We start from the raw sequence: 12,731 nt of genomic DNA, 5'->3' as shown, positions 1-12,731 counted from the left end.
CGTAATCCACTGCTGATGATGTCACATATTACATCATTCATGACATGCTCAGTGACATCATCAGCAGAGGATTGCGGGTAACAGTATCCCTAGTTTATTCCCTATAGCTGTGTTTCTTTTAACATAACTGTCTGTTTCCTTCCCTTATACTTACTGTTCTTTTTAAAAAAAATTTTTTAGATCAGTCAGAAACAGTGAAAGTAATGAAATATAAAAGACTACGTAGAATATGAGCACTGTATGCAACAACTTTGACACTTACAGAAGCCTCACCTTCTCCATGCCTCCTACACAGTTCTACATGTACATCATAAATGCAAACAGAACAGAATTAATTATACATGTTAAATGGTTTATTTTTGCTGTTCTCAGAATGTATAAAATTTCACTAAAACAGTGACTTGAAGGTATTCATCATATAACAGCGGGGAAAAAAAAACACAATCAAAATGATTGTGTTTAAAAAACCCATACAACATTACAAATCAGAATTCAGAACTCCTTAAAGTTAACTTACTTTCCATGACGGCCAAGGATGTCCTATGAACAGCTTACACTCTGTTGTGCTGTTATTACTTTCAACCCGCCACTTTCTGAAAGAAAACCTCCATCGTTTTCAAAAACATGTTACATACAATAAATGACTTCTTGCTCTCTACCACAAGATTCCACAAGGCCAAATCTTGTCAGAGCCATGTATAACTCTTGGATTTCTTGTTAGCCAATCCCGTCTTTTCGCATTTCCGCAACTTTCAGAATTAAAATGTTGAAGATCATTTACACAATCCTGGACTAGTAATATCTTCCCCTTCTTGCTCAATCATGTTCTACATTTCCTATCACACTGATACTGCTTACTATGAAGCAGACTTACACTACCTTTATGACTAGTACAATTATTTAATTCTCTACATCACTTTTAATCACAAAGCAATGTAAAACAGTAGACAGCATTGCAGACTTACATTCCCTCTACTCCATGTTTTGATTCGCTGCTTCAATTAGCTTATAAAAAGAAATAGTTTTTCTGAACTCATTCAAAGTGCACGTATTTCTCAATAATGTCCAGTGTTATGGTAAAAAGTTATGTCTCTGTACTACACTTATCTTCAAGGCAAAATAGTGTAGGAGCCATGAGAACTTCTTGAAATTCCTCAGAGCACATCCCGAGATTCTTTCCCTAAAATTTTGGTTTTAAAAACACCAGGTAAGAGTTTTTAAGGTCATATGGCAATTTTTTTTTGAAAATTAAAACAGAATCATTGCAGAATGACCAGCCATTTCTACACTTTAAATAAGCTGTATAATGTCCTGATGTTATTGAAGAACCATCATGATATATAATTGCTACAGTTACAAAAGTCCTTCCTGATATTGACAACTGTGAAGCCACAACATTTTTAATTAAAGTTGTCAATTTTCTTCCATCAGGCCTACATCGTTGGAACATTAAAATGACATACTGGCCATATGTTCGTATAAATAATGTGGACATCATTTCAGATTTACATTGCCTACACTCCATATTGTGATCAGCTGCTTTTACTAGCTTATTAAAAGAGACTGATTTACTGTCTGGCAAAGTTAAATATATAAATCTTTCTGAGTCTACACTAGTACTACTTGATACCCTACAGTTCTCGCAGTCATGCTGCCATTGATAAGAAAGCCCAAACAGATGATCTACATCTACACCTTCAGCATACAATACATCAAGCATATACATTAAAAACTCCTGACAATCTTGCTGACTATTTTGAGAGAATTGTGTTTGGCCTGAACATCTGTCTAACAGATTTCGAATTTCAGACACACTTTCTATGTTTGTTCTATCAGTGCTACATTTCTCTAACACAGAATTTAACAAACTGCAAAATCTTTGATCAGAATTGACCACAATCTCTTCTTTTACATTTTGTAGAGAAAACAAAACATTAACCACTACATTAGCATAGCAGTTGACACCAGAACTGTTTTCAAATTGAAAACCAACAACATCTTCAACAGAATCCTTTTTGTTTCTGCTTATAATTTCAGGTTCATCGACTTTTCGTCTTTTTGCTACAACCTCCCCAGTATTGGTCACATTTCTTCGTTTCCGGCCTACCACACGTTTCTCAAACAAAGGATACTGAGGCAAATGTGGCGCATACTCTCTTCTCAACCTATTGTATTCCTTAACACAATCTAGATCCGCACAAATGTTTGTGACATCACACTCAATCAAGTACAATCCCGATAAAGTCCTAACTCGTGACAATGCCACATATGCCATACCCTCCTTGAACACAGAACTGCCAATATTCACCAATGCACAGTCTACACTTAAACCTTGCGATTTATGGATTGTCACCGCATATGCCAAGCAAACAGGAAACTGCTTACGACGAACATATAAGTCTTTTACAAGCAAAAATCTAGCAGAACAACGAGCAATTAGCTGTACTTCCTCAATGCCATCAAATTTAATTTTTAAAAATTCAATTCCATCTCTATTTCTGTATTTCACAAAATCAACAACATTACCCATTGATCCATTTACCAGACCTCTTTCAACATGTAAATTCCTTCTTAAAATTATACGGCAGTTCAAGCACACATTCAGAGTCTTTTCAAAACCCGCAGTTTTAGATATACTCTTCTCTAATGAATCCAATTTTGTTTTCAGATTCTCAGACAAAATAATTGTTGATCCCATATGCTCTACTCTGTCAATAGCTTCCAATTTCACAATCTCTTGCTTTTCTAAATGCAACATTTTGTTGTTGAATTTGGCACATTCTGCAAGAGTTGGCATCAAACATATTCCAGATTTTTTCTCAGTAACTTTCTGAAAAATATTCTCAGGCACAACATCTTCGTCTGGATATGTAAATGTAAATGTAAGGGACACTTATAGAGCGCTGCTACCACTCCAAGGAGTATCTTGGCGCTTACACAACCCGGTGGAATAGTTGGAATAGGGAAGAGAGCATCCTGAATTATTAAGCACATCCACTAAACTAAAGTCCTACACAGAGTATCAGACATAGAAAAAATCCAGGTTTTCAATGCCTTCCTAAAAGGGGCCTCTTGGGAAAGGGATCGCAAGGAAAGGGGAAGTTTATTCCACGCCTTGGTTCCCAGTACAAAAATGGATTTGCCACCTTTTGTAGCCAGTTTAAAACGAGGAGTGGTAAGTAAATTCTGGCTTGCAGATCTAAGGCATCGTGTTGGGTATTATCTTTTAAACCCCCTGCGTAGATAGATCGGGCCACGCTGATGGAAGGCCCTGAAAGTAATCAAAAGAAGTTTGAACAGGATTCTCCTTCCTATTGGCAGCCAATGTAAAGTGTTTAAGGCTGCAGAGGCTGATGATCTACGGGGCAGACGCAGTACGAGGCGGGCAGCCGCATTTTGGACCATCTGCAATTTGTGGAGCACGATTTTATTTGCTCCAGCGTAGAGTCCATTGCAGTAGTCAAGCCTAGAATTTATTAAGGCCACTGCGACTGTTTTCCTCGCTGAGAGAGGAAGGAGATTAAAAAACTTCCTAAGTGCTTTAATAATTTGAAAGCACATGCCTGCCACTGCTATCGCCTGAGGTTTAAAAGATAGGCAGTTGTCAAATTTTATGCCTAGGTTACGTGCGGATGCAATTGTATTGGGTGGGGCTTCTGCATCCGATGGCCAGCATACCAAGGGGGAAAAAGGGTTATTGATCCCCATGGGTAAGATTTCCGTTTTTCCGGCGTTGCACTTTAGATGGTTGTTATTCATCCATTTGAATGTTGCTGCAAGACAATTCCTAAGATCTTCCTCGGCACCTGGTTTTTCCTTATCCAGCACCAAAATCAGTTGGGTATCGTCAGCGTATGATATAGAACTGATCCTGAATGACGCGATCAAGTTCATCAGGGGTACCATATATAGATTGAAAAGAACAGGGCTCAAACTGGAGCCCTGTGGCACCCCTGAGCTGACGTTTTTAGCCTCAGACTGATATGGGCCAAGCACTGTTATTTGGCGCCTGTTAGTAAGGAAGTTCCTACACCAGGCCAACACCTGCCCTCCCACCCCTGCGGCAGCCAACCGGTCCAGTAAGATGTTATGGGATACGGTATCGAAGGCTGCCGACAGGTCAAGAAGGATAAGGACAGCCTGTTTTCCCTGATCCATTGCTGCTCTTACAGTTTCAGCAGAGTATAATAAAGCTGATTCGGTAGAGTGTTCTGACCGAAAACCTGACTGATTCGTATGGAGAACGTTATTCTTCTCCAGAAAGTTTGTCAGTTGACTATTGACAAACTTTTCAGTTAGTTTAGATAGAATGGGTAGCAGGGAAATCGGGCGCAGGTTGGAAAGGGTGGTAGGGTCGGCCAGGGCCTTTTTTTGGAGTGGCTTGACAGCTGCAAGTTTCCAATCCTCAGGGATACTTGCTGTTACTAGAGAAGAGTTGATGATACTGTTAATCATAGGATTAACTATCTCTATTAACTGGTGTAACACCGGAACAGGACAGGGATCAAAAGGGGAACCTGATTTGCTGGCTAAAATAGCTTTAGCAGTTTCTTCCAGAGAGACTGGGGCGAACTCGTCGAAACGGGGGGGGGAAGTCAGTTTCGCTATCTCTCCAACATCAGTTGTGATGATGGTTTCTGATGGAAAGGTATTAGTGATTGTTAGGATTTTATTCTCAAAATAATCAGATATCGTGTTACACAGATCTTGCGATGGAGGGATCTCTTGCGATAGAGCTGAAGGATTGATAAAATCCTTAACAATCCTAAAGATAGCTTTTTGTTCTTGGCCTGCTGAAGAAATGGCCTGTAGGTAATAGGCTTTTTTTGCTAATTTTATTCCTACGTGATACTTCCGTCTTGCTACTATGTAACTATTGCGTGCGTCGGTGTCGTAATTACGACGCCACCTCCGTTCTAGCGTTTTCACTTCGCCTAACTCAGTCTTAAGGGCTGGTGAAAACCACGAAGCATTTTTTTTCTTATACCTAGGTTTCGTGTTCTCATTGTTGGATGGTGTAAGCAACTTGCCTACTCCAGTAATCCAATCACAAAAGATTTGATAATCTAAAGGAGTACAATCAGCAAGAGCTGGTAATTCGTTGTTCCGTTTTTCAACGATGTCAGCTCTCCTCGCTAATGACTTCCAGTTTGGAGTGGGTTTCATATGAGGATTATCTGTCCGTTTTAGGAAATTGACAGAAAGTTTCCGGTGTTCAACTATAAGAAAAGGAATGAAGAAATGATCTGTCCAAACCTGAGGGCAAGGGGGTGTAACTATAAGGCCAGGGAAGTTAGAGCAGATACCATCTAATAGATGTCCTGCTTGATGGGTAGGTTCATGATTTACCAAAGTAAGTCCCAACACTTCAATTGTATCTAGAAAGCAACTGACTCCAGGATCATTTGGTGCCTCAAGATGTAAGTTGAGGTCACCCAACACCGTAAAGTTAGAGAACCTAAGAGTTAAATCACTCAACACATCACTAGCAGAGTCCAGAAATGTGGAAGGGGGGCCTGGAGGGCGATAAATAAGTACTCCAGAAAATACAAGAGAATCATGGAGTACTAGGGAAAAAACAAGTGCTTCTGACTCCTTAAGCTCCGTCAGTGCTTCTATGGTACATTTATAGCGGTTGCGATAAATAATCGCAAGACCTCCTCCTCGTTGTTCCTGCCTATCTAGACGTAGGATATGGTAGTCCTGTGGTAGAGCTATGGCAATGGCAGGATTGCACCATGGCTTCAGCCATGTTTCCGTAACAAAAAGACAATCCAATTGAGATTCAGTGATAAGATCAAAGACGTTCTGAGCATTTTTTACTAAGGAGCGAGCATTAATCAGCCCGCCTCGAAGTAAAATAGTATCACTGGGTATCTCAGGCGGCAGATCAGAGTTTAAAATTAGCCGACAATGAGCGCAACAAGCCGGGCCATGCCAAGTGTGGGGGACTAAGGAACAGTGACAAGGGGCATATGGGCCCCGAAATGATAGTAAATAGTCTCGTGACATACCTAAATCAGGAGGCATCCTGGAACAGTAGGAGTGAAGGTCAGAGTCTCCCGCCTTGTCAGTAATCGTGCATGTAAAGCTTCTTTCCCATGCTCGGTCACTTTTCCAATTCTAACATCTTGTAGAATAGTCTTGTAAACTTCATCCTTTGCCTGACGCATATTTTCATGCAGTTCAGCATAATTGAAGTTTAACCATATATTGACGTTGCCAATACTCCCTAAGCACTTCCTGGTATCTTCATGCGTGAGCATTTTGAACACAGGTTGCCCTTTCACTGGTGTCAGCTGCAGAAGATCTCCGAAAACAATGATGTGTTTGCCACCAAATAACACATCATACTCTGTTTTGAGAACTTCTTGCATTCTCAAATGCACAAAGGCAAGCATGACATTGGAAACCATGCTTACTTCGTCAATGATAAGAAGTTTCATTTTCCTCAAGACTCTTGAAACTTCAAAACAAGCATCTCCAGATAGCTTGTGATATTCTAATTTGTTGTCATGCTCCACTGGCAGCATCAGTAAACGATGTAAAGTAATCCCTTTAATGTTATGTGCTGCCAGTCCAGTTGGAGCGGTGACAACACAAGACAGCGATGACTCTGTCCTTTCCTGCAAATAACATGAAATTGCTTTAATAAGGAAACTTTTTCCAGTTCCCGCTTCTCCACTCACGTACAGTCGGACAGGCTTCAACGACGTACATGAGCACTCTTTCTTGTCATGACTTAATCCATGATCAATTTGCATGGTAAGTTCGTCATATATTTTCCTCTGCTCAACGTTGAGTTGTCTTTCCAACTCTTCTAAGTTAACCACATCCTCCTGAGCATGTGCCATGGCTCTTTCCACTTCATTCATAGCAGTGGCAGCTTCATTTTCGATAAGAGGTCCTCCTAGTGGATCCTGACTCAATGAAGCAGAACTCTGACTGTCCTGAGAACTGTCTCTGGCAATCTCGGCTGCAATCGTTGCTTCCTGCTCAATTTCCACATTCAACATTTCTACATATTTGGGAAAAGCAGGACATTCTATGGTCTCCTTGGCAGCATTGAATGAGTCTTCGTAACAAAGGAAATCTCCAAGCAGTTCCTCTTCTGCACGCCAAGGCTTAAAAAGTTGCAAAAGTGCTAAATAGAAAAACTCCTTTTTTTCAGGAGATTCGCCACTCAATTTTCGATGGTTTATCAAGTGGCATTTTCTTTGCTTGACCAGACATCCCTCACTTCCTATTACAGCATACACTCCTTTCTCAGTATCTTCTTTGATGTTCCTCTTGAATATGTAATTTTGCAGAACCTCATACAGACAAACATTCTCGAGGTGACTGCTTCGATTTGGATAATATGTATCCAACATGTTGCTCTTCAAAATGTCGGTACTGTTTGGCTCCTTTTCCGCCAAATACTCAATTTCCCGCACAGGTTTCAGAACTCGATTACGCGTTGCAGCAAGACCAACACTCGCCCAAACGATACTCCTGGACTTGGCATAGAGACTTGCTGAAGACAACCGGTCAGAACATTCGTAAGCTCCGATTTCTTGATGCGACAACATCTTCAGACTGAAACTGTACAACTTCTTGCTGAGGCTCTTTTCATGGGAAATGTCCTCCCACATATCCTTCAATTCTGTCTTCTCTTTTTTGGTGATGTAAGATGTCACATACCGAGCCACAGCCATACAGTTATCAGCCACAAACTGTATATCCATGTTAGCATTCCACATGGACAAAATCACCGGGTTGTAGTCGTTGATGTACTTAGACTCTTCGTTCCTCTTCAAATTGTATGTGTTTTTAGGTGATTTCTTCATCACATTATGTCGCAGCGAAGACATCAAATTGTTCACTCTTCCTTTAGAAATCACCGATCGTGGAAAGCCGAAACGACATTTGGTGTAGAACTTGTCTTTGTTCCGGAATTTACCACGACAGTACTTTCCAATACGATGACTTTGGAAACGTAGAACTTTTTCTCTTAGGCTTTTTTTCTCCTTTGCGTTTGGAACAGCACACGTAGAATACTGTTCTATGAAACTCATCACTGAGTCGTCTGCATCCGTTCCAAATTTAGGTGCATCCTTGATCCACAGCAACATATGTATATGAGGAGCACCTCTTGCTTGGTACTCCTTCCTCCAGAAGAAATCCAACACCTCTCCAAGAGGTGGATTCTTCTTATTCATGATGAAAGACATCATACCTTCAAATCTATGATTGAAGTACCTACATACATTGACTGGATCCAAAGAGCACAGTTCTCCGGGTGTCTTGAATTCGATGTTTTCTACGTTAGCATTTGCCTCTCGTAGAAATTCAAGTAAGTCTTCCCAGCCATACTCAGCACAGCTCAAAGTGAGGAACCATGTGGGAGTTCCTAAGTTCCTCAGCATACATTTTAAATCACCATGACGACGGTACCAGTACTCATTAGTACCACGCTGACACGCCATGAGATTAATCAGGTGAGAATCCAAAATACTGTCTTGGACATTGACTTTATCCATAAAGTCACTTACCGAGATGTTTTGCATGTGTATACCACTTTTCAAGATGTGGTTCACTGCATATGACAGTCCAGACAGATCGCTTTCAAACAGGAGATGAAACAAATAAGGAATGCATTGTCGAAACCTAGGATCTCCTGCATACAATCGCAAAGTCCGGTATTCAGAAGCAGGAATTTGATGAGGTCGCTCATCATATCTTCCTCCCTGACCTGTTGGAAAAAGCTGTGGGAAACACCGAGCTTCCAAACTTTCCTCCCAAACACTAATGGGACTCCCTTTCGCTTGTTTCATTTGAAACAACTCAATAGCATTCCCCATGACTTCCTTGGAATGCAAAGGATGAACACTATAATGTTCATATATTTCTTCACTAGTACAGGGTTCTACTTTCTCAATTTGACCAGCACACAAATCGCTATCCTCTTCCTCACTTACTTCCTCTTCTGCAACATATACATTTTTATAGTATTTATTATATTTTTTCAAATACAATGTTGCCCTTTTGACTTTCCTAACATCTACTAAATCTTGCCATATTTTCTTATTCTTTGTCGGAACCCCATTAACTAAGATAACAAGAGGTTCCTCTTCCACTTTTTCTACTCCAATTGTGTTAATGTTTTTCTTCAAATCTAGAGGCAAATAAACAACTCTTCCCTTTAATCCTCTCTGTAAATCTGATGGAGGCAATTTCCCTGTCTTTGGCTCCATTCTTACAATAGCCTGAAAGGGATGGATACTTTGAATCAAAATAGATTCATAAGTATTTAAATCCTTCAATTCAGAAGGAATCTCAACCAATTCCAGATTATTATGAACTGCTCTAGCAGGCATCTGGTTTTGATTTAATTTGTTACAACAATAAGTACACACACGTTGATCCAATCCCAAATCAAAACAATTTTCTATCATCAAGTATGTTGTAAAATCCTTCCATTCACTATTATTTTCCCTTTCACTTTTTCCATATAAATCCACTAACTTAGTCTGATTCTTATAATAAGTGCGTCGACAACACACACAAGTGAAATTTGGCCTCTCACTTGATTTCACCTCAAACGTCGCAATTTCCCTCTGGAAATTATCTGTACTGGAAACCTGTACACTATCTTCCACATTACTCTCTTCTTCTTGGTCAATTTCAACATTCTCCTCTTTACTTCCAAAGTAACAAAACTCAATTTCTTCACATATATTCTTCACATCTATTTCAGAACCATGCAAAAGAGCAGCGCATAATTGTTTAAGCATAATTGCTGGACTCTTAGCATAATACAACATTCTAACTAATTTCCTCACTTTATTATGATGCACTGCTAGCATCCTGAAATGATGAAAAACACTCTGGCATACTCTCCTGGAAAGACAAGCCAGTGAATGACCATGCAAACCTATAACTTCTCTGACTCTGCAAGGATCTAATTCTTGCAACAACTTCATTTTCTGCTTCAAACTTTTCTTACTAAATGACCGTATAAAATCACAAAGCAAATTGATGGAATCCTGTCGTACACTGCAAATACTACTACACTTCCAGGTGTACACAGGACCCTTAGGACGTCTCCCTAAAACCTCATTACCTAACACCTCTTCTATCTCTGTTCTCACAAGTTTTTCTTTTTCAACTGGACAACCATCTTTCACTTCATAAGCTCGACCACTGGTGTCAACTGCATGCACCAAATCATTATCCTGGAAATAACTCTCCTCATTAAAAAATGCCTCAGAGCTTGAACTATGCATCCATTCTCCAGAAAAAACTTCACAAAAATTACTACGATTAACTATTCTCTTCCATCTACTATTTCTTTTGAAATCATAAATTACCTTGTTTAGCTTCCTAATTCTATTGATTGTCAAAATAAATAACTTACGTTTAATTTCAAATGCCTGATCAATAACTTTCTCAACTATTTTTTTTCTCTTATAAAAAACCACTTTCTGCTGACCTTTCTTAATATTTTTTAACAAATTCCCAATTATCCTGTTGCGGAACATTCGTTTACGAATATCCCTAAACTGTTGTTTCCTTCTACTTTCATGCATAGAGTTATCTCTTACTCTAGCAGTAACATTTCTCATTGGCCTTTCCTTACCATTTGAATTCTTTCTCCTTTTCTGGACTGAAACATTTTCTGTAGTAATATTTTTTTTACTACACATATTTCTTATGACTGTTTTTCGACTCTTACCCGGTGCTTTCTTGGTGACTTGACAAATCTTTTTGTTAGAGGACTGCTGCATTATTCCATGGTCCTGCTGTCTTTGACGTTTTGCAGCCTTTCTTACTCTTTCTTTGCTAGGCATCCTAAAATCTTGAAATAATCTGCAGTTGAATCTGTGGTAAAATATAATAAAAAATGTTATTAACCACTATTACCGAACAGTAAATTAATAACAGTCATCAAAAACTTAACACACTACTTAAGTATATAATATACTGAAGCCTATCTCCAATTTTTCACTGAACAGGACTCATCTCTTCTTAACCTTGGATAAACCTCACCTACTCTGTGTCCCCTGCACATAATTAAATGTAAAGGGGCAGATTTATATTAACTAGCACATCCCCAGGGATGCACCAGTTAACGTGCACCGCTGCTCTGCCACCCACGGTGTGCCGCATTTACAATCAGATAGGACAAAGCTACATCAAAACCCTGCGCCTGCTTGAAGCAGGCATAGATCTTGACGCAGGTAGGCTGAAAGCTAAAGCAACAACTAAGTGTTGTGTGCAGAAGTTACAAAAAAGGAAAAATGGCGTTTAAACCAGTAATGAGACCATGCTAACGTAATACAGAGTAAAAATATCCAGGATCTACATCAGTTTGGGGTTCACGAACCTGGCAGGTACAAGGCACTGAGGCTTTCCACCGTGCATGTCTCATCCCAAAACATATGTTGTTTGTGAATGAAACAATTTCCCAGACCAAATGCTTTGGATTGGCTACTTCTAAAAAATTAAACACCCCTACTATCCCGGAGTTAGAGGAATATGATGGTTGGAGTAATTTTACTCGTTGTCTATTAAAGATTTACAGGCCCTACTCCGTAATTCTTCCTTTAACATTTCCAGTGTAAATCCAAAAGGTTGACTGCTTTGGCAACGTGCCTTATCCACGGTTTAATAACGCTGCCTTTTGCTTTATATAAGTTTTCAAATTGTATGAAATATATACCAATAGGTCGTTATTAACCTTTAGGTAGTGGTTTTCTTCATGAGGTCTGGTCGCTTCCATACACATACAGATTTTCAAAGATGATCAAGAACTTTATCTGAATGGAGAGGAATGCACTGAGACGCCAGATCATTCACTAATGTGTAGGCACATACAGTTACACGGTTCATGCAACAAACACCGACCAAATATGGCTTGCGTGTTGCAAGGCACACCAGTTCCTGCTATCATCCCCACGTTCAAGTTCTTGGAAAATGGTAGTTATTTGATGCTCAATAATGAAGATTGTTCTGGGTTAATTAAAAGTATTCATTTTATCATAACAGTAAATTAACGGGTTATTTGCTGCAGAAATGTTCTATTTCCTCCCACACATGAACATAGGGAGTTGTCAATCTGGCCACAAATACCAACCTTGGCAGCACATTTCAACGGCATGGCAAGAATAAGAGCTATTTTGTCTCAGAGAGAGGTGGCCTTGAGTTCGGCCCGTGAAACTTTCGTGCTTCACACAGCGAACACCCGTACAGAGGTGCAGACCCTTTTAAATACAGATTCGCCTTTCCATTTCAGCAAGATGGTTCGGACTATCTCTAACGCGTCCTCCACAAAGGGCCTGGCGCACTTTTTTAAAATTGTTACCAGTGGTCTCGTGACTTCATTTGAGAAAATCTTTGGAGTCATCCCTGCTTTCTTACATTCTATTTTTTCCACTCTGCTTCGTGGATTCCCATTTTTACTTGCATTACCAGCGGACGCTCTTGTGCTTTTGCAAGACCTCTCACACAACAATGTTGCAATTGAACTCTGAACTCTCAGTGCACCTGCATATCCAGAGCATTCTTTCATTTAATGATTTTTTCTTCGCCACTCAAAATACATCTTTCAACGAACTCATCCATGCACACTAACTTTCTGTTTTCAGCAATCAAAATCCACCAATCACTCTTACTGCTTCATTAACACAGAAACTCCTCAGTTTTTTTCATTTTACACTCTCATTTTTTCAACTGCCATTTCATTGCCA

This window comes from Lissotriton helveticus, chromosome 1_2 (genome assembly GCF_964261635.1).
Source record: "Lissotriton helveticus chromosome 1_2, aLisHel1.1, whole genome shotgun sequence".
NCBI lineage: Eukaryota > Metazoa > Chordata > Amphibia > Caudata > Salamandridae > Lissotriton > Lissotriton helveticus.
Note: the sequence above shows the minus strand (reverse complement) of the source record.